The sequence below is a fragment of the Haliotis rubra genome, unplaced genomic scaffold (genome assembly GCF_003918875.1).
Source record: "Haliotis rubra isolate DU_JTF1 unplaced genomic scaffold, ASM391887v1 Scf262, whole genome shotgun sequence".
Taxonomy (NCBI): domain Eukaryota; kingdom Metazoa; phylum Mollusca; class Gastropoda; order Lepetellida; family Haliotidae; genus Haliotis; species Haliotis rubra.
In genome coordinates, this window is record NW_025766692.1 from 104989 (window position 1) to 130807 (window position 25819).

A 25819-nucleotide genomic window follows, 5' to 3' on the forward strand; every position below is an offset into this window, starting at 1 on the left:
TTGATTGGTTTGTGTTGTTACTGAAGTTTAAGGATATAATTAGGGATAAAATATGTATGTCTTCATATGTATTGGTGGCAGTGGGGTAGCCTAGTGGTTAAAGCAATTGCTCATCACGCCAAAGACCCGGGTTCGATTCCCCACATGGGTACAATGTGTGGAGCCCATTTCTAGTGTCCCCCGCCGTGATATTGCTGGAATATTGCTAAAAGCGGCGTAAAACTAAACTCAGTCAGTCAGTCAGTCAGTCATATGAATTGGTGGCAGTGGGGTAGCCTAGTGGTTAAAGCAATTGCTCATCACGCCAAAGACCCGGGTTCGATTCCCCACGAGTACAATGTGTGAAGCCCATTTCTGGTGTCCCCCACCATGATATTGCTGGAATATTGCTAAAAGCAGCGTAAAACCATATTCACTCACTCATTCAAATGTATTGATGTACTGTTGGGGCTTCCAAGACTGACCTTCACCCTGCACGCCTCCCTCCGATGACTGCTCCGGTTCCGACTTTGAGAAGTGTCGTCTCATCTGATAGTGACCCCTAGGGAGACAGTGATACCACATTTGCTGCCATTTGTCTTAGGAGTTCCAGATAAGCGGCAAATTTGCATCAAGAATGTGAAATGCATTGCCAATAGTCCAATTAATTGAGTTCCTTGCATGCAACTGTACATGAATTTCTTTCTTAAAACCCAATAGTATAACTCCACTCGCATATTACCCAGTGAATCACATTGTGTACTTACATTTCTTTACAGCTCGTACTTAGTTGATTGAGTTCAGGCATCAATCTTACTTGAACTCTGCTTCAGAGAATAGTGCAGAAAAGGGACATTGTGTTTTGCTTTGTAATTGGCAAACTAACATGTCTAGATCTATTACTTTTGTAAGTTGATGCCACATGTTTTATAGCAGTAGACAGACAGGTTAAAATTACCAGAAACCGCAATATGACCAACTTGATATGGTGTAAACATTCCCAATAGATTGGATCCAAGTAACTAAAAATATGTTTAATACGCCCAAAAGCTATCAGTACTTCGTGAGAGGAATACAGTTTCATAAGGAAAATTATTTGGTTTGTTTGTTTGTTGTTTACGCTGCTCTCAGCAATATTCCCATTATATGTCTGCGGTCTGTAAATAATCGAGTCTGGATTACACAATCCAGTGATCAACATGAGCATTGGTCTGCGCTGAAAGGCATACATGTGTCAACCAAGTCAGCGAGCCTGACTGCCTGATCCCGATAGTTCCCTCCTACGACAAGCATGGGTTGCTGAAGGCCAATTCTAACCCGGATCTTCAGGTGTCCCCTAAAGTGAGTGAGTTTAGTTTTACGCCACACTCTGCAATATTCCAGCTATATGGCGGTGGTCTGTAAATAATCAAATCTGAACCGGACAATGATCAACAGCATGAGCATTGATCTACGCAATTGGGAACTGGTGACGTGTCAACCAAGTCAGCAAGCCTGACCACCCGATCCCGTTAGTCGCCTCTTACGACAAGCATGTGTCCCTATAGCATGCCCAAAGTGCTACATTATTACTCCTGTCAATAGATCAGTGTGCACTCAGCAATCATTCCCAGCTCCTTGGGGAGTATACAACTCATGCTGCCTGTTAGGCACTTGCAGGTTATCAGTCACATTACTATATGATCCTACTGGGTACCCAGTCACTGCTTGGTGAACTGTTCCATGTTCCAAACCTCACTCGCTCCACACACTTGAACTTTTTCTTTCTTTTTTTTGGTGAAATATATATGACTAATAACACTTCTTTGTATTTTCTTCAAACTGAAACATGTGGTTTTACAGCAAATCTCTTTCCTAATGACAATGAAAGTAGCTTGGGCATCTCACTGATAAATTTTCAGCTGAAACTGGCCATTGAATAATGAATGTTGCAGCCACTCCTCCTTGCAAAGCCCACAGTTGGAGGACAACGGTTGGCGCTGTAGTTGTGTGGAAGCTGTACCGAAGTGTGTATGGTGCACATGGCACCGTCTCCCGGGAACATGCAGACCCACGATTCCATCCCTGCCCATTGATTTATTCATGAGAGATCTATAGTGGGCCATTCATGCACATATATACAGTCATAATGGATGTCTCTAACACACCTTGTATATCATGCAGGATTTCAATGCTAGAAGGGGTCATTTCGGCATAACATTATATCAGTTTCCATCAAGAGTGTTTTGGGTTTTTTCTTGTTTTTTAATGCCGCAGTCAGCAATATTGTAGCTATATGATCGAGGCTATGAGTAATTGAGTTTGGGACAGTGAGTGAGTAGGCAGGGGTGGAAATAACTTTAAAATTGCTAGTGTACTCCGGAACAGTGGCACATGTAAAATCTCTTGCCCTGATAATTTTTCCACTATACCGGCCGTTTTCTTGTTGATTTTTTAAAATAAACAACATAATTAACATTGGAAAGTCAACTGGACACCGGTACAGTGTGATATACAAATTTGCTTGCCCGACAGAAAAAATCACTGGACTCGGACGTCGGGCAATGGGTTATTTCCATCCCTGGTAGGTTTTACACTGCTTTTAGCAATATCATGGCAGGAGACACCAGAAATGGGCTTCACACATTGTACCCATGTGGGGATTCGAACCCAGATCTTTGGCGTGACAAGCGAAGGCATTAACCACTAGGCTATCCCACGCCCGAGTCTGGAAGAGACAATCCAGTGACTGAATTCGTTTGCATCAATCTACACAAAATTGATGTGATGACACGCAGTATACCAACTCAAGGTTATTGAGTTGAAAGTCATGTCGATATTGTTACAGCATGATGATGAAAATGTTGATGGAATTACAAAATATGCACATCAAGTTTTCAGAGCACCCATTCAAACATGTTACACTATTTCATAGAAGTATTGGTAACTGTTCTGAGAGATCTCTGTAACTTGTCAAAAATGTCTCTGTAACTGTTCAAAGTGGTCTCTGTCTCTGTACAGTGAGGTCTCTGCAACTGTTCAAAGAGGTCTCTGCAACTGTTCAAAGTGGTCTCTGCAACTGTTTTAAAGTGGTCTCTGCAACTGTTTTAAAGTGGTCTCTGCAACTGTTTTAAAGTGGTCTCTGCAACTGTTTTAAAGTGGTCTCTGTAACTGTTTTAAAGAGGTCTCTGCAACTGTTTTAAAGAGGTCTCTGCAACTGTTTTAAAGTGGTCTCTGCAACTGTTTTAAAGAGGTCTCTGCAACTGTTTTAAAGAGGTCTCTGCAACTGTTTTAAAGTGGTCTCTGCAACTGTTTTAAAGTGGTCTCTGCAACTGTTTTAAAGTGGTCTCTGCAACTATTTAAAGAGGTCTCTGTAACTATTCTGAAAGATCTCTATGAGCTTGTTCGAAAATGTCAATTCAGTCAAACTGGAACACCTCATGCAATATTTGAAATTATGCGAACAAGAAACCATCTCCGAACACATCTGACAGCAACGCCCTGACTCTAATGCCACGTGATTTGGAACACTGTTGTTGGGGAAGGGATGTAGACCCAACAGTTGTAGTTACAGGAAGGTAACAGGAATAGTAGAAGCAAGTTTGAATGAGTTTAATACAACAATACTTCCCTGTATCAAAGCATTGGTGAAGGAAACCTGAACATTTGCAAATCTTAGAGTTAGATTAAACAAAAAAAGCCGATATAATTTTTTGTAAAAATCAGTCATTCCAACAAAGATTTTTTTTTAAATATGTATCTTAGAAACCAACTATCTCTGATGTTATTGTAAATTTTGGGTAGGTATTTGTGCAATAAAACATCACTACTAATTCTGCAGAAGTTTCATTAGAATATTTTTATTTATTATAATATCAACTTAAAAGTATTAATGCATTGAAAGTTGCACATGAACATTGACAAAGAATTCTCACAAACATATTTAGTATACCCATTGACCAATTGAAGTACTTAGATGCATGATTCGATGTTCTATATATACACACAGACGATTAAGTTCTTTATTCACTATATGCTAACCTGGATGTTTTGTGCACACAGATATCAATATGGCCATTAATATTGCCGTCAATGTCTGTTGCAGAGGAGCATTCATAGTGGTGATTTAAGCAGCTTGTCTTCTTTTTCTATGAATCTATGAATACCATTGACAGTTTCAGTAAAAACCTTTCAAGAAATATGTCAAGTTTTATCTTTAAAACTGTAAATTTTACAAAACCTGTCCTCATCTAAATGAACTACGATTATGGGTCCGTTTGAAGTCCTCCTAGAGGGAAATTTGCAATAGTCGAACCATTGAACCTTTTTTTTCCACGAGCTACAAATGTAAGCCTCAAGCCTCTGCGGTCAACCATCGGTCTCGAATTGTTGGTATTGATTCGTCGGCAATGACGTATTATTGCATGTGCATCTCGACTACAAGAACTGGAGAGTCAATTGTCCCGACTTCACGGAATATAATGCTATACTCATAATGGACGCCGCACTGGTATCTTGCTGTTGGGTTATTGGCCAAGCAAACACAGTGTTTAGTGTTATTGTATATTGAGTCGTATCGGTAAATGGAGGCTCGGAATATTGCCGCGAAATTTCATGCTTCTCTGAGGCTTAATCAGGAGAGTGATTTATATCATGGATATTTCTAACTTGTGAATAAATATAATTATGTGATTAGATCGTATTGATGTTTCGGGGCCTGCTACAAAATCTGGGAATATGGATTATTATTAATATTGGTTTGAGGATTTGTTCGTGAGTGATTATGGTACAGAATGGTATTGTGATTTCTATGCATATTAGACAAGCTCTCATTTTGGACATGTTACATAAGCTGAAGATGAACATCTTTGGTCATTAGCTAGTACAGATGGACTTTTGTCAGCACCATCTTGTAAGAATTGTTTATGGAAAAATGGAGAATTATATCAAGCGATTAAAAACTCTCCCTCAGAACAAGTAAATATTTGTGAATTAACAAAATTGTTATTGTTGAATATTTAAAACCTTTTATAAATTATTTCCATTGCTAAATATTTAATAGAATTTTTATTTATCTATTATTTGAATGAAAATGTGCATTAAAAAAGGCCCCATTGTACAAACATTAAAAATACTTATAATATTTAACTTGAGCAATATAATATAAAATAGGAGTAATCTATATATTAGCTGCATATATTAAAGTATGAATTTGTTTCATTTCAGTGTGTAAATAAATATTTCCATATAAAAATAAATCATTTGAACTTTTGAAATGAAAGTGATATGTTAATATAACACTATTTTTGTTTGAGTGTCTTATCTGTTTACAACAAAGTTTCATTCAATAAAATAACCAGATGCAGAAGAGGGAATGAACAGTGCATTCATCCGTCCCATCTTTGAAGGTAGTTAAAAAATGGGAATTATTACATAGGACAGTATGTGTGAGAGTAGCTCTATTGGTGAGGTGCTCAGTTATGTCAACTAGCTGCTTCTTAATCTGTGTAATGTCACTGGGTTTTTTTTTTTTAAAAAAACCCAATAACATACCATTATGCTTGCCAAGGTTGTTTGAATTGTCCCAACATGTACATTGTTGAAATCTACCTGACAGCTAATACTTTGGAACTGAATATGCATGCTGTTATTGTGTGTGTGTTTTATATTTTCAATCTAGATCATTTAACTCTTTCCAGGATGATATTATTTTAAGAAGACAGGGTTCGAAATACTCCATATATTAGGGTGCCATGGCACGGTAAATATTGAAATGGCACGGATAAATAATTTTCTCAGTGCCCTTATGGCATGCCTAATTTTTTAGAGACATAACTCACCTTTAGTCATTTAATCCCCAAAACAAAACACTTACGCAAATGACTGATAGTTTGGGAAGACTGATAGTTTGGTTATTGAAGAGGAAATTGTGTATGTTAGATATATTGAACTTACATATTGATAACCTGTCACAGAATTCTTAGCTATTAAAGGTGCTGGGAAAGCAGAACAAATGAAGCTTAAGAAAACCATCTTAAACAGAAGACATATCAGTGATAACAGAAAACAGGTTACATTTGTTGTTTACTAACAATAAATTTCAAAAGATCATCATCCTTGCTACAGTCATTTATTCTAAAAACATGTGGGCACACCTGATTTCTGAAAGGCACATTTAAAATTTTTGCCTGGTGCCTTAAGGCACACTTAGAAAAAAAAGTACTTCTATCCCTGGAAGACAAATATTTGTTGATAGCTTGCTAATTAACAAGAAAAACTGTAGCAGTCTGAGAGTGTTATCGAGATTTGCAAGGCAAGGTTGGTATTTCCAGAAATGTGCTTAGAACAAAAAAGATTATTGAACAAAAACAGTTTGTTCAATAGGTTAGTTCAGTTCAACTCATTCGCTCACTCATTCTTTTCTGTGTGAAGTTATATGAAATATATTTTAATTGTTGAACTGCAATTATTTCATGCTGTTTTAGCAAAAAGAAATCACTCACTCTCTCATTTCTCTGTGAAGATGTTCACAATGCATTTTTATTGTTGAACTTTAATGTTTTCATCAAAGAAATCACTCGGTCACTTCTGTATGTAGCTAAACCTAACATTTTCTTAACTTTTCAACTTAAATGATCATATACCTTTTGGGCACAAAGAAATCACTCACTTTTGTATGAATAATAATAACAATTGCATCTGTTATGCGCTATTTTCCCTCTGTTACGGTTGCTCAAAGCACAGACACTCTGATTCTTATTACCCCGGATAACCCAAACTATGAAGTGCTAGAATGTTAATGGTCACATGACTTATCCGGGTACCCATTTTCTGCTGGGTGAACAGAAGCAATTTTGAACAAACTCACTTGCCTAAGTTGAAGCTAAACCTGATATGTTTTTCTTGTTGCATTTTATGATTTTATACCGTTTTGGTGCCAAGAAATTGCGCTTGATTTTCAAAGACTACATTAGAGACAAGCATCATGTATTGTCAGAACCTGAGCCGACCATAATTCACCATGAACACACAGCAATCAAAATTACATGACATCCTGTACCTAATTCAAAGACTGCTGATTGTAATATACGTAGTACTGTATCAGCATATATTACACAACAGGTAAACTGCCAATCCCTGACCACAAGAGATGTATTATCAGCTTGCTCGCCAATACATTATCACATCGATATTATGCAACTTTCGCCAGCACGACTAAACCCATGTTAATTATGAATCGGCAATCAGACCAGGGTGTTTACCAATGTGGATCTATCTATTCATGGGGGCTTTCATTTGTATACCTCACAGAAGCAGCATACTTTATTTCATGGATGTTTCCACGGTCTTGTTAATGGTGAAAGGGGATGGAATTAATCGCGCCAGTAGGCATGTTGGTAATCGATAGAATTCGGACATGATGACTGGGAGATGGAATCCGCAATGAGCAGGCGTGTTTCAAGTCTGGCTATCGGTACCAACCCTACCCCGGCCATACGTTCATCACTTTGAAGTTGTACACATGTAAATAACCAACAGGGAATTCCTGCCTCCGCTCCGCGTAAAATGCTGATTGATTTGTGCTGAAAGAGATATGGCTGCAGAATTCCCTTGGCTACATAGACTAAATTCAGCTTGCATACAGCTACTAAAAGCTGATAGAATTTCGAAGTTTAATATATAAGTTATCGATATGTGAATTTTCTAGGGCCAATATATAAAGAGTAGTGCATTGATACCCTGCTACTGTTAGCGTGTAAAATTAAGGACGATAGTCAAAGCATTCTGATCAAGTAATGAAATATTTAGGGGTTCCCTAGATTAAAATGCTGCAGCAGAACAAATGGCCTCTGACTTAGTAAGGGACAGTTTAAATTTATGGTGGGGGTGGGGTGGGGTTTGATGATGATTTTTAAGAAGCATGTAAGTAAGAAGCAATGTGAATGCCACCCCCACCCCTAAGATATATGTACAAAGTAAGTGACCCCTGCATGTCATGTACAAAATCAATGAACACCCACCCACCCCACCCATTCCCATAATTTGTAAGCATAATTTTTAAAATATTATGTACAAAGTAGCTGACCCCCTACAACTTGTGTACAAAATTGGTGGCCCCCCTATCTTCCAAGAACAAAATGGGTGACCCCCGATTAATCATCATCATCATCATCATCACACACACGCACATGCACATGCGCACACAAACACACAAACACACACGCACACGCACGCACACCTAGCCATAAATTATGAATGGTCCCTAAAGTCCAAAACTTATTGTGCATTAACTCTACGGTATAAAATGTATGTACCACTAGTTTGTGCTTGTTGCAAGAGCAAGTTGTTCTATCAAACACTGAAAAACTATTATGACATAGAATGTGTTTTTGGAATAGGAGGGATACAATATATTGGTCCGTGAAGTTTTGGGTTAGAATTGGTCTTCAACAACCCATTCCTGTCGTAAGTGGCAGCTAAAGGAATCAGGTGGTCAGGTTCATTGACCTGGTTGTTGCATGTCATTGCATCCCAGTTCCACAGATCAAACCTCAGTCAGTGGATTGTCTGGCCTAACTCATTTATTTACACATCAGTGTCAAACAGCTGTAAAACTGCTGCTTTAAACAGCCAACAAACATATTAGTTGTTTTCAGATTTGAGGGAACTGACTGTGATAAGTGTAGAATTCTTTGAATTTTAACATTTTCTGGCTTCCGTAGGATGATGGCAGTTGCATCTGTAGTAACACAATTCACCTTGTTAGTAGAATGTGAAAAAATCTAGATCAAATATGTTCTGATTACTTGAACAAACTTAATATTTAATGACCTGATATCCATTTCACTGACTTGAATGTTTTAAATTTAGTATTGAAAAAAATATATATATATCTTCGAAAATACTGATATGCAGTGACAATTCTGAAAATGACTGCTTCCAATACCATTTCATACTGTTTTCTAGAAAATGAGATTGCTGCACACACTATGAAGTTTATAGTCTTTTTGAGTGAGTTTGGTTTTACGCCGCTTTTAGCAATATCCCAACAATATCGCAATGGGGGACACCAGAAATGGGCTTCACACATTGTACCCATGTTGGGAACAGTCTGTTTGGAACATAGGGCAGAGAGAGAGTGGCTGCCTCTTCCATGTGTCCATGTGTTAATGTTTGTGTCATGGAGATCCGGGTTAGAATTGATCTTCAGCAACCAATGCTTGTCGTAAGAGGCGACAAACAGGATCAGGTGGTCAGACTCACTAACTTGGTTGACACATGTCATCGTATCCCAATTGGTAGATTGATGCTCATGCTGTTGATCACTGGATTGTCTGGTATAGACTCAATTATTTATAGACCGGAGTCATATACAGCTGGAATATTGCCGAGTGCATCTGTAAACAACAAACATAATGTTTCTCATGTTTCACTATTGTAACCTTTGACCTGTTGGGAGTTGAGGATGTAGTTGGAACCTAGTAACCAATGCTTTAAGTATAAAACAATAAATGACAGTGTTAAAATTTCAGGGGGAGATTATGGAAATACATATTAGGGCACATAGACTCCAAAGTACTAGGTGAGATAAAGAGAAATACTGAATATAACTTGACTAATTGGTGGGGTTTGTTTAAAACAACTCCACAATTTGCATCAGAGTGTAAAAAATATGAACAATTGAAGTAATTCATGATAAAATTAAAAAAATATCAACACTGATGTTTGAGGGGTGGGAGGGGCTTGTGTGTCTATTATCCATGTTGTGGGCTGTTCCAGTCTTTGAATTTAATAGATATCCCTAAATATGTTTTATTTTAGACTGACCCCATGAAAATTGTATATAGTTCAAACTCTGCTGTCTTCCAAAACAGTGGTGCCTATCATCATGATGGTTGCAGCAAAGCAGAATGTGGGATTAATTCTGATAAATTATGTTGTGAGGTAATAGCCTATAATTAAAGTTTGGGGTTGTCTCCCTTTGCACGTACACCGTTGACTCAACAGGCCTGCATTGACTGTCAAAGTATGTCGGTCATATAAATAGGAAATATATTTGAATTCCGTATAATTATTTTTTATCTGGATATATTTTGGATATTTCAGATATTTAAATAGTGTTAACTTGCTGTAGCAGATAATTACTTTGTATTTGATCAATACTGTTTGGGATCTGTTTTGAGCAACAGTTTGAATTACATTATAGTTATGTTATTTATCTATTTTTATCTCTTTTTTAAAATATTCTTTTTAGGGGTGGCAGGTAAAATATCTATGAAATGTCGTATTCAAAGTAGTTTTAGAATATTTTGGACTTTAAAGAATGTAAAAAATGTTTAAGCTTTCAAGAATCCCCTCTTTCTACTCCTTTTGTGTACAGATGGTTATTTTCACCGATGCGTCTAAAAACATGAACAAAAAGGTCACTTTAGGTGGGGAAACACTTGCAGCATATGTGTGAAAAAGTGTTCGAAGGAAATGCATGGTCCCATTAGCGAACAGCAGGGATGATGATCTCCATCCTTCTCCCCCGACACGGTGACAGTCTGTACCAACTTTGTAATCTCCAATCTCGCAAACCACTACTCCAGATCGTATAGCACCAATCTTCTCACTTACTGCAAACAATATATTAAATATCCATCAGATTGAGTTTAATGTCAAATATTAAAGTGGTAGTTAAGTTGTTTAACCTCTGCCTTGAATCAGCGTTATGTGTCAACAGGTTTGTTTAAATAGTTGTTAGGAGAGTTGTGTATGTAGAAAGGGTTTGCATGGCCTCGGCTTTACCAACACAGCCTCAGCGTAGCTTGGAGTAAACATTTTTGTATCTACGTTGAGATTAGCCAGATTGTTTGTGATAGTACAGCTAGACTTGCTTTCTTTCTTGGTTTGTTGGGATTTAAAAAAAATATTTTTAGGTGATAATATAAATGTGACATTTCTGAGTTTTAAAAAAATATTAAAGCCTGCATGTGTTGCCATGTGAATGTGTTAATCAAGACAGTCCTCTTGATACTACAGTTTCACAAAAGGTTTTAAAAAATTATTTTTCGGTCAACATGTAAGTTGTGTTTGGGGGCATCAAAAAATATTGCTTTTCGGATTAATGTTTTTTGCACGGTTCAACTTTTAGGTTAACCATCAAAGAGGTATTGATTTGTGGGTGCAGAGTAATTAAGCATGTTTTCTTTGAACTTTTTCTACATTTTTGCTTTGCAGGGCCTGTATGCTACTCAGCTATAGAGATATGGAAAAACGAGAGTGCCTCAGTGTTGTGGTTGATAGTGTCTGCCTGGGAAGTGGGTGGTCTAGTTTGAGCCCCAAGACGGTCATACCAAATGATGTTAAATTATGGTACTTTTTGTTTCCCTGCCTGGTGCTCTGTATTAAGGGGGAAAAACAAGGACTTTTTTCTCACTGTACTGTGTCTAAGTTGGTTTTCTATGATGATCTGTGTCATAGTACTGCAGTGGGCTAGTAAAACAACAAACTTAATGTTGACTTCATCTTGTGGTGGCTTAATGTTGAAGCCATTATATAACTAGAAAGTGCATGAGCATGAGTGATTAGTTTGTTATTTAACACTGCACTCTGCAATATTCCAGCTATATGGTGGTGGTCTGTAAATATTTGTGTCTAAACCAGACAATCCAGTGATCAACAGCAAGAGCATGCATCTAAGCAATTGGATACAGTAACATGTGTCGACCAAATCAGTGAGTCCGACAACCCGATCATATTAGTCGCCTCTTCAGGGCCGGAAATAACTTTAAAATTGCTAGTGTACTCTGGAACAGTGGCACATGTAAAATCACTTGCCCTGATAATTTCCCCACTAACCCGTCCGTTTTCTTGTTGATTTTTTAAAATAAACAACATAAATAACATTGGAAAGTCAACTGGACACCGGTACAGTGTGATATACAAATTTACTTGCCCGACAGAAAAAAACACTGGACTCGGACGTCGGGCAATGGGTTATTTCCATCCCTGCTCTTACAACAAGCATGGGTTGCTGAAGGCCAAACCTAACCTGGCTCTTCAGCAAGGCAGTATTCCATTGAAATCAACATTAAACTGAACTTACTCACTCACTCCACAGGAGATTGTTATCAACACTTCACTCGTCTAGATCTGCATTGTAATTGATGAGAACCCTGGACAAGTATTTACTTTGTGCGTTTACTCCTTGCTCATCACAGCATCCCCCTTATTAAACTTTAACGACAGGTAGTACAGAAATGATTGGACTATATATAGTGCCATTTCCATCATTTTGCCAGCTAATATTGATATGCACACTCCTTTCTTGTCAGACGAACTCGTATGAATATTTGATATGACGGAAATCGATGTAGAAATGCTGTAACATTTTTCCTGTCTCTCTGGTACAGCGATGGACATCAAGTTTCTTCTAACAGATGGATAAATCAAACTGGCTGTATTCATGCATGCAGGTTTTGTTTTAATGTAGTGTGATTGTTTTGGAATATCAGATGTTGACAGCTATGGGTGTGGTCAGTGCTGTGTATCAGTGCTGTGTATCAGTGTACCATCTTCATGGTCTCAGTGTCCTGATCCTGGAAGGTCTCCTCACCAACTTGTAATCTGTAAATAGTCTCTAGAAGCACCTCACCTACGGGAGAGCGGAAGGTTGCGGGTTCGATCCCGACCGCGTCATACCAAAGGACGTTAAAATATGGTACTTGTTGGTCCCTGCCTGGCGCTCGGCATTAATGGGTACAACAAGGACTGGTCGGCTCGGAGTCAGTATAATGTGTCTGAGTGGGGTATTCATGCTTCACTGCGGTATGGTATCTGAGTGGGCTAGCACTATAAATCCAGCTTCTGTCTGGGCTAGTACAAGCAGCACATACACATACACACGCATGCACGCCGCCATATGAGCGAGCCTAAATCTTCTCAAGCACATAAAACCCAATTTCTTCTCAACCTCATACAATACATGACTAGCCTTTCCCAATTGTTATAGTCTCTAGAAGCACCTCACCCACCGTTTTTCATGACAGTCTGCTTTTTGTCATGTATGTTACAGATTTTTAATAGAAATTTAAGTTTCGAAGGATTAGATATTGTTTGTTTTGTTGTTGTTTTACGCCGCTCTCAGCAATATTCCAGCTGTATGGCAATGGTCTGTAAATGATCAAGTCTGGACCAGACAATCCAGTGATCAACATCGTCAGCTTTGATCTGCGCAGCTGAGATATGATGACTTACATCAACCATGTCAGTCAGCCTTATGACCCGATCCCATTAGTCGCCTCTTACGACAAGCATGGGTTACTGAAGATCAATTCTAAACTGAATCGTCACGGGTGATCAGGATTATATAATTGTCAAGTAATCATTACAAAAAAATGTTTCAGTTTCTTCAGTGTTTGAACTAATTAACTCTGTCACTGTCGGTTGATTTCTGGCAGAAAATGTAACTCCTTGTGTATTGTTTTAATAACTACCCAGTTTTTGAATATTCCAAGTACCAAGCTCACTTCTGAGCCGAATATTGTAAACCTTTTTCAACAAAATAGAATGGAGATGTCAGTATATTTGTGTTATAGAGTGCAGAATTAACCCTGGAGGTCAGCTGTCCCAGATCATGTAAATACTGACCTATTTGTTCCTAATTCCACTAAATCCCATAGGATATTTGTAAAATTAGGCAAATTTTGCACTGGTCACTGCTAATTTCTATCCCAACAGAATACTGCTTCCAAATTGAGATTGTCGTTGCATTGTCTTATCTTACGGGTTCATGTCTTGATAATAATAGTAATAAATGGATATTTCTTGTGCGCCATAGTCCATCCAGAGCATGCTCAGAGCGCTACATATAAAAGAGTGACTGGAGTCAAATGGCCAAATGAGACATTGTCAGTTTCCATTGTAATACTACTGCATTCAACAAACAAGGTGTTTTAGATTGGTCTTATTTTTTGATAGTTTCAGGGAAATTTTGTTTCACAATCTATTTACTTATAGTTTGTAGCCACTTAATAGTTGTGATATTGTGCTATGGGACAACTACTTTTTATTTAGAAAACAATAAAACAAGTCCCTATGTGAACAGTTGATTGCGAAAAGCTGATTTGGAATTATTTGGATGATTTTGGTTTCTTTCTTAAATTTTAAACATGACCAGGGAAAAGTGATTTTGAAAACTTTAGATCGAAATTTATCCATGGGCAAGGCTGCACCTAGGGATAGGACAAGAACTAGTGGTGGCTTGGTGTTTGTAAGTATGTGGGGCATCTATGTTAAAGAGTAGCATGGTGTCACAGTTTGCTCTATCAAACTGGCAGAAGTCAAGACTAGTCCATGCGTATACAATAATGCACATGCAAGTATGCACACATGCACGCATGCACACAAAATTTAAGCAAAATTCCAAGGACCCAGAAAATGTAAGTGCTATGGCTCCACCTCACCTCACCTCACCTCAACTCAACTCAACTCAACTCAACTCACCTCACCTCACTCACCTCACCTCACCTCACCTCACCTCAACTCAACTCAACTCAACTCAACTCAACTCACCTCACTCCAAACCCTACCTCACTTATAGTTGGGCTAAATATCAAAGGAGGTCCTGCAAGTCTTGAGATTTTCTGCCTTGGTATATGACTCCAGTAATCACAAAAGTTTTGATTACAGGCTTAATTTCAAACACTAAATTCCAGTATTATAAGTTTCACATAACTTTAAAATTTGCCATTTCAAAGGGAAGAAACAAACCTTTTTATACCTCTTCCTTTTATGTCTGTGCCAAAAACTTTGAGTCCACGAGCCTTCAAATTGTTCTTTACTTTATTTTCAGTAGATTTGATTGTTTTTATATGGAGCACTATTAGTTGAGCTTACATGACTGACAAGATTTTTACTTGACTTGAGCTTCAGGCTAGTGGCTTAAGACACAGACTAAAGTTTTCTTTTAAAAATATTGAAAGGGACATTATGAAAAGTCATCCCTTTCAACACACAATTTGTGCCTGCAGATACATCATTGGAGAGTGGAAAAAGCAAAAATTACCATCACCACGAAATTGCCAAGCGATACAGAAATAGTTTGTGCATAGATATATCAGTGGATCTGATTGTCAGATTCACCAGGATCGTCTTTTGTCAGAACAAGATATCACAACATTGACATGATACATTATTCAAGTGGTGAAGCGAACTGTTTGCGATTCTTTTGAAACATGATGAAAGATCTTTCGTTATCAGCAGTGTAATTGCCCTTGTTGAAATTAAGTTCTAGGGTCCTTAAGCTTTATTCAGATAGTATTTGAATCAAGAACCCCCTAAATCTTTTACTTGCAGTGTAGGAGCAATGACGGAGTGCCTTCACTTTATTGCTTAATGTTTGAGCATTCTTATACATGCCTGATCCAAACACCATGGGCGAATATACACTGTACCTTTTTTGATCCATGATATATATCAAACAGGATACAGCCTTTATTTGCCTTATCACACAAACAGACCGTATGGCCGATTTAAATTACTGTTTTGAACTTGCTCACCTTTTTTAATGTATAAACTTTTGATACTATTATTGCAACATTTTTTAAATATGGAAAGTGCAGATTTTGCTATTAGGTACTGGTGAAGCAGAAAAGAGAGCTATTAACTTTGGCAAATTGACGGCGTAATACCTGTACAGATATCTTCACATCACCTGCTTGGATCGTGCTGTTTAATGTGAAATTAAGACTTCCAATTGCGAAGCCATACGATGAACTTTCAACCATATTGAAACTGCAACAATAACGTCACAACAAAAACGTGAAATATTTTTAAGCACTGAGCACGAGTTCGTATGATTTAACCTTAAAAAATATGATATGATTCTTCTACAATAATTGCACCAGGTTCAGCAATGTGTGTCGCATATTATCCAACTATTTTATAAACTCATTGCCCTCGTTCAACCAAGCGTATAACCATGCAATTCGCACCGCAGAGGTGAGCAGGGAGGAGACAAACGTGACTGGTGTACGCCCACACCCATGAAGCGACTTTGCATGTCTCCTTTCAGGAGATCTACCCCCTGCTGCCAATGTCATTCAACATAACTGAAGCCATTGTCTTGCATTAAGCTACCCTCAATGTCGCTATGGAAAGATGGCAGCGTTTGTAAAAAGCTGTACTCGGTTGCCCTGCCCAGAAGGCAAGAAGCAAGCCTGGTGTCTGTATTGATGGTTGTATGTAAAAGTTGGCCCTCAATCTATAAGCTTAGCATTGATCTGCACTGTCACTCTATACCAGATCATACACTTCAATTGAAAACCTGAATAGCTTTGACTGAATGTTTGCTTTCGCTGGCTATGCATTTCAGGGCATATTCTGAGCGGGGAACATACATGACGCTTGCTTTATGTGTAAGTAAAGTGATTATATCGGCCATGGAAGGACATCAATATCTGACATGACTGTTGGTGTGGCTCGGCTTCTACCTGAAAGGGGTAAAGAATTGTTTTGAGTTAATGGATGCTTTGTTGCCGTGGTAACCATTCATTTAGAACAGGGAGCATGCTTAAACAGGTTTAGAGGCTTAGTGAGTGTTGGAGAGTATAGATGAAACAATCAGGATAGCGTAAGCGAGAAGTGTCCGTGCTGCCCGACTCAGCCATTTCATTTGTAATGAGTGTATTTTATCAATATTTAGTCAGCCCCACAGAGGCAAATAATACAAGATTGTGTGTAGCGCAGAAAGCTTGTCTGTTATGTAACCAGATTGAGGACATTAGTGGAATATGTAACATGTATGAATAGAGTACATTTGGTAGCTTTTGTGTAAAGGATTTGCCCTTTATATTTGCTTATCAACAAAGCTGGATTGAGAAAACAATAGCGGTCGTTGCTGTTGTGGTTGTTGTCTTAGGAGCTAAGGCAGAAGGCTGAAGTATGGGTCTCTACATATTTAATTGCTATGGCAAGATTAAGCTTGGATGGGGCGATCCCATGTGCTGTGGTTGGGCTGTTGTACCCAGAATGTTGCTAGAGTCCTTGGTTTAATCTCTTTATAATTACTGGTCAACAGAGCTATATGAAAGAGCATTGGTCTTCTGTGTTGATCATATGATTGAACACGCAACAATAGCTCTTTCTGCCTCGGGGAGCTTTTTCTTTCATAGCAACCTGTTCGGTGCAACCTCTGTCAAGACCTGTACTGACCAACAACTGCGCATTTCCCAAGATCACTTCTATAACTGTACACACCTTGGGTGGCTCTACTTCCATACGAGGAGTCTAAGTCAAGCATTTAAAAAAATATTGCCTGCGCTAATGTGTCTTCATTGGGGGCAGACGACACACGGACTGCAGAAATGCCTTTGCTCTAGACCCAAGCTCGATGGCAGAAGTGCCTTGTGAACAGTCTTAAGCAGTTCGCCATTGAGGCGGGTTGCCATGTGACTCGAGGTCGATGTAGCGTAGCAGACGATCCCACAAATGAGCGGGCATTGACACATTCCGGAACATCAAAGCAAGGAGAGTATTGGATCATTGCCTCGCAGCTCGGTGGCTGTCCAGTGTCTCACATCTCACCAAGGTAAGCTTGGATATTTGCCTCCATTCTCTTTCAGCGACTAAACCGGTGTACAATGATATATATCGTCTGAAGAATGGGGAGAATAGCTGCTGTCACTGATGCTAATCTGGTCTGTGTTCTTACATGTCTGCATCTGTGGTATCAGTGATTCGTGTTCCTACATAGCAAATGGGCAGATTGTGCAAGAATCTAGGATCTTACGAAACCAAACACATCTATAAATTTACAAGAGTATTTTTTATCTGAAATATGTTTGCTGCTTTCAGCTGATACCTGCATATGTTTCATGTCTGGAATCTTGATTTTAAAAATCCTGATATGTTAAAATATTTATATAAACATAGCAGCATTATCCTATTGGTCAATATCCGATTCAGCAAAGAGCCTAATGTTAAGGCAGTGAAAGCCTCAATTATAATATCAATTGGGCTACCAGCACAATACATCCCTAATCATAATCCACCAATGTTATATTAAAGATATTTCCCCGATACTCCTCCAGTGGTAATTAGCATGGATATTGCTCAACGTTTTCCTTGCATTTACACTGCAGTGATATTCAAGTGTTGAATGTTAATTAGCTGCGGTGAATATGGGTTATGGCGGGCGAGAGGTTACTGCACCAGCAGTTGTTATGGCATATATTAGCCTCCAGGGAAGATCTCATTGGATGAACTCATCCTTCCTTTATATATACCTTCCTTCCTTCCTCCCCCTACTTCAGGGAGGGTAATGACTTTGCCAACGTCGTGCTTGCACTAGGGCACGGGATTTGGCGAAGTTAACTGCCGGCTGCTAAATTATAGTTATTGGGGGAAATTAATGAAATTATGTGTCCTTTTACGCGGGGAAAATGACTGGATGCTTGGCTGTTACTGTACAATGTAATTGTCCGAGATGGGTTTGGTGCTTTCTCGTTCAGCTCCAAGGTTTTCACATTTATTTTAATTAGGGCTTGACCTAGTAATTATAATTGTTCAGAAAAAAAAATCTGTTTCCATGGCAAGCAGTATTTTGAAATGCATTTGCAATGGACTCAGTCTTGCTATGTGAATCAGGTCTTTTCTAGAGTTGAAGGAAAAGTCATATCTCTGAGAAGTACTTTCAGCACAGGCTGTCTGAAATTATTTTGGTGTTGAAAATTTCTGATAGTGAAAACTGTTAAGTCAGTGTTTGTGTTAAAATCAATCAATAATATTTAAGCTATATCTTTGGTTTCTGTATATGTGTCTGGGTTTAACAAACCAGTGGTTGATGGGATGAGAGAAAGAAATAAACTTTTACAGGGTATTATTCACCAAAGGGTATTATAACACATTATCGACCCATTTCTCATTTTAATCTACATTTAAATGCAAAAGGTGCTGAGGAGGTATTTCAACCTGGAATCCCAACATTATGAACTGTAAATTTTTCAAAGTATCTGTGTGTGCATATAATGTTAATTTCTCACTTAATGATTCAACAGAGGAATTTTAGGAGCAAATATGTTAAATCTTACTGAACAAAAGCCAGACTTTGTACAAAAGTAATGACTTACTGAACAGTCATGCATGACAGTAATTGTGTCCCAAACACTTCTTTGTGTCATTCCTATACATTAGTCCTTGGGAAAGTAGCTTCAGTGCCATTAAAAACATAATGTACCTGAGTCATGGAAATACCTCCGAATCACGCTGCGTCCCTTGTTCAATTAAGGCTTTTGAGACGACAGTGTTTTGTGAGAGTAAGAGAGGGAGAACTCTCCTTGCTTGATTGTGACAGGTAAATCCCTCACTCACCTGTCAGACTTCAAAGACATCATGCTCAGGTGAGAAACTGACAACCCCTGGCCTTTGATCTTGACAGTGTATGCCTAGGAACACCTGTATACAGGTAGTAGAGATGTAGTGTAGTGTTGGGGACTGGCAGTGTGAAGACTGTACATCACCGTACACATGTACGTACAGGCTGGCAGTGTGTAGACTGTACATCACCGTACACTTGTACGTACAGGCTGGCAGTGTGTAGACTGTACATCACCGTACACATGTACATACAGGCTGGCAGTGTGTAGACTGTACATCACCGTACACATGTATGTACAGGCTGGCAGTGTGTAGACTGTACATCACTGTACACGCATGTACATACAGGCTGGCAGTGTGTAGACTGTACATCACCGTACACGTGTACATACAGGCTGGCAGTGTGTAGACTGTACATCACTGTACACATGTACATACAGGCTGGCAGTGTGTAGACTGTACATCACTGTACACATGTACATACAGGCTGGCAGTGTGTAGACTGTACATCACTGTACACATGTACATACAGGCTGGCAGTGTGTAGACTGTACATCACTGTACACATGTACATACAGGCTGGCAGTGTGTAGACTGTACATCACTGTACACATGTACGTACAGGCTGGCAGTGTGTAGACTGTACATCACCGTACACATGTACATACAGGCTGGCAGTGTGTAGACTGTACATCACCGTACACATGTACATACAGGCTGGCAGTGTGTAGACTGTACATCACCGTACACATGTACATACAGGCTGGCAGTGTGTAGACTGTACATCACCGTACACATGTACATACAGGCTGGCAGTGTGTAGACTGTACATCACCAGTACACGTGTACATACAGGCTGGCAGTGTGTAGACTGTACATCACCGTACATGTGTACGTACAGGCTGGCAGTGTGTAGACTGTACATCACCGTACATATGTACATACAGGCTGGCAGTGTGTAGACTGTACATCACCGTACACATGTACATACAGGCTGGCAGTGTGTAGACTGTACATCACCGTACACATGTACATACAGGCTGGCAGTGTGTAGACTGTACATCACCGTACACGCGCAGTGCATTACAGGCTAGCAGTGTGTAGACTGTACATCACTGTACACATGTACGCACAGGCTAGCAGTGTGCATAGACTGTACATCACCCATACGTGTACGTACAGGCTGGCAGTGTGTAGACTGTACATCGACTGTACACGTACGTACAGGCTAGCAGTGTGTAGACTGTACATCACCGTGCACACATGTATGTACAGGCTGGCAGTGTGTAGACTGTACATCACCGCATTACACATGTAACGCACAGGCTGGCAGTGTGTAGACTGTACATCACATCACATGATGCATGTACATTACAGGCTAGCAGTGCGTAGACTGTACATCACGCCGTACATGCACAGGCTGGCAGTGTGTAGACTGTACATCACATGTACATGTGCAGGCTAGCAGTGTGTGAACGTGTGGTCTACAGTATTGACATTACATACTGAAGGCTGAATGTCGTGGTCTAGTGTTTGCTTATAGACTTACAGGATAGGATACTTCCACTGTTTGGGGTTGAATGTATGTCTATATTTGTATAGACTTCAGTATAGGTCCACCCGCTGGATTTTACAAGGTTGGGTTGAATGTTGTGGTCTAAGCATTTGCTAGTAGACTTAGGATAGGATACTTCCACATGGACACCTTGGGTTGAATGTTGTGGTCTAGTATTTGCTTATAGACTTCAGGATAGGATACTTCCACTGGACACCTACAAGTACTGGTTGAATGTCGTGGTCTAGTATTTGCTTATAGACTTCAGGATAGGATACTACCACTGGACACCTACTGGGTGGTTGAATGTCAGTGGTCTAGTATTTGCTTATAGCTTCAGGCTTCAGGATAGGATACCACTGGACCCTACACTGGACACCTACAAGCTTATGGGTTGAATGTGAATGTCGTGGTCTAGTATTTGCTTATAGACTTCAGGATAGGATACTACCACTGGACACCTACAAGTACGGGTTGAATGTCGTGGTCTAGTATTTGCTTATAGACTTCAGGATAGGATACTCCACCACTGGACACCTACAAGTACAGGTTGAATGTCGTGGTCTAGTATTTGCTTATAGACTTCAGGATAGGATACTACCACTGGACACCTACAACAAGTACTGGGTTGAATGTCGTGGTCTAGTATTTGCTTATAGACTTCAGGATAGGATACTACCACTGGACACCTACAAGTACAGGTTGAATGTCGTGGTCTAGTATTTGCTTATAGACTTCAGGATAGGATACTACCACTGGACACCTACAAGTACGGGTTGAATGTCGTGGTCTAGTATTTGCTTATAGACTTCAGGATAGGATACTACCACTGGACACCTACAAGTACGGGTTGAATGTCGTGGTCTAGTATTTGCTTATAGACTTCAGGATAGGATACTACCACTGGACACCTACAAGTACGGGTTGAATGTCGTGGTCTAGTATTTGCTTATAGATAGGATACTACCACTGGGATAGGATACTACCACTGGACACCTACTTCAGGAAGATACTACCACCGGGACACCTGAATGTCGTGGTCTAGTATTTGCTTATAGACTTCAGGATAGGATACTACCACTGGACACCTACAAGTACTGGGTTGAATGTCGTGGTCTAGTATTTGCTTATAGACTTCAGGATAGGATACTACCACTGGACACCTACAAGTACGGGTTGAATGTCGTGGTCTAGTATTTGCTTATAGACTTCAGGATAGGATACTACCACTGGACACCTACAAGTACCGGGTTGAATGTCGTGGTCTAGTATTTGCTTATAGACTTCAAGATAGGATACTACCACTGGACACCTACAAGTACGGGTTGAATGTCGTGGTCTAGTATTTGCTTATAGACTTCAAGATAGGATACTACCACTGGACACCTACAAGTACGGGTTGAATGTCGTGGTCTAGTATTTGCTTATAGACTTCAGGATAGGATACTACCACTGGACACCTACAAGTACGGGTTGAATGTCGTCTAGTATTTGCTTATAGACTTCAGGATAGGATACTTCCACTGGACACCTACAAGTACAGGTTGAATGGTCTAGTATTTGCTTATAGGTCTAGATAGGATTTGCTTATAGACTTCTAGTATTTGATAGAGGATAGGATACCACACTGGACACCTACAAGTACTGGTTGAATGTTGTGGTCTAGTATTTGCTTATAGACTTCAGGATAGGATACTACCACTGGACACCTACAAGTACAGGTTGAATGTCGTGGTCTAGTATTTGCTTATAGACTTCAGGATAGGATACTACCACTGGACACCTCACAGGCTAATGGTTTGAATCCCCACCATGGGCACAATGTATGAAGCCCATTTCTGGTGTCCCCCGCCGTGATATTGCTGGAATATTGCTAAAAGCGGCGTAAAACCAAACTCAGTCAGTCTGTACCTCAGGATGAGTCACAGTGTTGGTGTGAGTTTGCTGGTCTGTCATGATGGCTACATGATGAATATTAAGTAGAGATTTATTAAGGGTTTAGGAGAGGATCTTGCAAATGTCGTCAGAAAACATGACAGGTTTTGCTACGAGCCATAAAACTATATTTATGTACTTATGAATGTCCTTGTGACTGTAACTGTGATGAATGAGCATAGTATGAAATATGAAAAACTAATAAAAACCAGCACTGTCCCTTGCTTGTAATCCAGTAGGAGTGTTGCTTTAGTCAGCTTTGACTGTGCTTCAGCCAGCCTTCAGCCACACTTCAGGCATACTTGACTATAATTCAGCCAAGCTACAGACACACTTCAGCCAAATTTGGCTGTAATTCAGCCATCCTTCTGCCATGTTTGGCCATAATTCAGCCATATTTGGCCATGTTTCAGCCATGTTTCAGCCATATTTGGCTATGATTCAGCTATGCAACAACCATACTTGTTTTATGCATACTTTAAGCTATACTTGGCCATACTAGTGTATTTGGCCATACTTCAACCATACTTCAGCTTTAATTGGCCATACTTTGCTTGACTATACTTGAGATATATTTGGCCATACTTCAGCTGTAGTTTTCCAGACTTCATCCGAAATTCATCCATACTTTGCAATAGTTCAGCCATACTTTAGCCATACTTGGTCATGCTTCAGCCAGACTTGGCAATAGTTAAGCTGTACTTTGGCCATATTTGGTCATGCTTCAGCCAGAACTTTCTATACTTGATCCATACGTGAGCTCTACATCCTTATTACAGCTATACTTCAACCACACTTCCGTCATACTTCAGCTGTTAGTGCTGTGAAAGCCAGCCTCTAGTGGTGCTACATAGTTTTGTTGGTCAACATCCCTGCATCCCACATGTCATTAGATGCTAGGACATGCTCGTTTGATGTATCTGTATGATCATTAAGACCTGACCAGCACTGGGGTTATGGTCGTCACGCTTCTTTGTATTCAGATATGCATATGTGTTTATACTAAAAGAAAGATAAATATTCCAAAACATCGTCAGAAATATTGCTGCTTCTGAAGCTGCAGTCTGATGAGCTTATTGTTCTATACCCCAACAGCAGTATCCATATTCATATCAGGATATGAATATTCCAATCTTACGGGATGTGTCTGCAGAGCAGAAAAAACATGGTATTTCCAGTTGTTCAAATCTAAATTGCTTTTTCTTCTGTAAGTGGTGGTGGCCTAAAAGAGATTTGATCCCGCCGCGGGACCAGAGATTTGGGTTTGAAGAGGGAGCTCGACACTTATCTGATGACCAAACAATAGGGCTGATCCCAACATGCGATACCTCATATAGGCTTTCCCTCGCTATGACACCATCATGCTATACAGGGCATGTTCAATATGGCAGGTACTTGTTGAGGGCTCCATATTTACAGAATATTCTCAAAGCTTTGATGAGGTGAATCATAAAAGTGGTTGCAGTGCTTTTTGACTTTTTTGTGCATGATTTGGTGCCTATAAAATGCTGGTTGGTGTTCAGTGTTTAGGACAAGATGGGGTTTTATGGGTTATAACAGACAATGGTTGAATAAAGTTCCAGAATTTGAAAGCTGTTTCTAATGTTAACTTAACTTTGAACTTGTTGAAGACAATTTAACTTGAATGAATACAAATAATCATATTTGTCCTGCTTTTGATTAAAAATAATTGTTGCCATAATATTAATGAAAGAATTATCTAAAATACTAGAGATTTTAATAATTTTTGTTGTTTTAAGTGTCTGTAAAGTTAAACTTTTGGCATCATCATCACAACAAAGACAATGAATTATATTTTATCCACACTATTCTTCACATGCTCTGTCAACCATTTTGATCTATGTGATCATGCTGTTCCAGATTAAGATGCACATAAACAAATTTTATGAAAATATGATTCTCCAACTGTCTAGAGAATAATCCAATGTGTCTGAGTATGTATCAGGTTGTCCCGAAGCTTCTATTGTCTTGTGTGGCCTATAGAATGTCACGTCCTCAATGATGCAGTTGAAGCTAGGCCTCTCAGTTTTTTATGGCCAGTGACTTAGAACTGTCCATTTGTTCCAAGACGTCAGTCCGTGCGGTAGAGCTTCAATTTACGCTGTAAATCATTCCTCCAGATCAGCGAGAGTCACATCTCCCTTTGTCACGATGCTGGTTACAAGAAATTTGCTAGTGTGCTTTTGAGGAGGAATTGTGCCTCCGTTATCACTCACTCGTAAACTGGCCCTCCCCCACTCCCCCCTCCCTAAGGCTGATCCTTCTCACCCCTCCAGCCTCTCCCCTTTAGGTGACCCCATGACACCTAAAAATGACCCTCCCTCCCAGCCTGCTCCTAACAGTTAGCCATCCTCCTGTACTACGAAAGGGAGTATCCTCTGCAAGGTGTGACCCCACCTCCCACCATGCTGTAGGGTGACCCCACCTCCCACCATGCTGTAGGGTGACCCCACCTCCCACCAAGCTGTAGGGTGACCCCACCTCCACCAAGCTGTAGGGTGACCCCACCTTCCACCATGCTGTAGGGCTGTGGGTGATCCCACCTCCCACATGCTCCCCCACCTCCCACCAAGCTGCTGACCCCACCTCCACCAAGCTGTAGGGTGACTCCACCTTCCAACATGCTGCAGGCTGTGACCCCACCTCCTGACATGCTGCAGGGTGTAACCCCTTCCACCAAGCTGTTGGGTGCAACCCCACTATGCTGCAGGGTGTAACCCCTTCCACCAAGCTGTTGGGTATGATCCCACCATGCTGCAGGGTGTAACCCCTCCCATTAAGCTGTTGGATGTGACCCCACCATGCTGCAGGGTGTAACCCCTCCCACCAAGCTGTTGGGTATGAGCTGTTGGGTATGATCCCACCTCCCACCAAGCCATGCTGCAGGGTGTAACCCTTCCCCAAGCTGTTGGGTATGACCCCACCTCCCACCCTGTAGGGTGACCCCACCTCCCACCAAGCTGTTGGATGTGACCCCACCCATGCATG

General features: G+C 39.9%; 1 protein-coding gene across 2 annotated transcripts in view; it reads left to right on the top strand.

Annotated features, from left to right (window-relative positions):
- Window positions 1-16339: 16339 nt before the first annotated feature.
- LOC124280200 overlaps window positions 16340-25819 on the top strand; it is a 143514-nt gene continuing 134034 nt past the window's right edge. Inside the window, exon 1 of one of the 2 annotated variants that reach the window (XM_046716094.1) lies at window positions 16340-17533. The gene's annotated coding sequence lies outside the window, so the exon portion shown is untranslated. Of the gene's footprint in view, window positions 17534-19259; window positions 19344-25819 lie in introns of those variants that run through there. The other variant, XM_046716097.1, reaches the window with a different exon arrangement.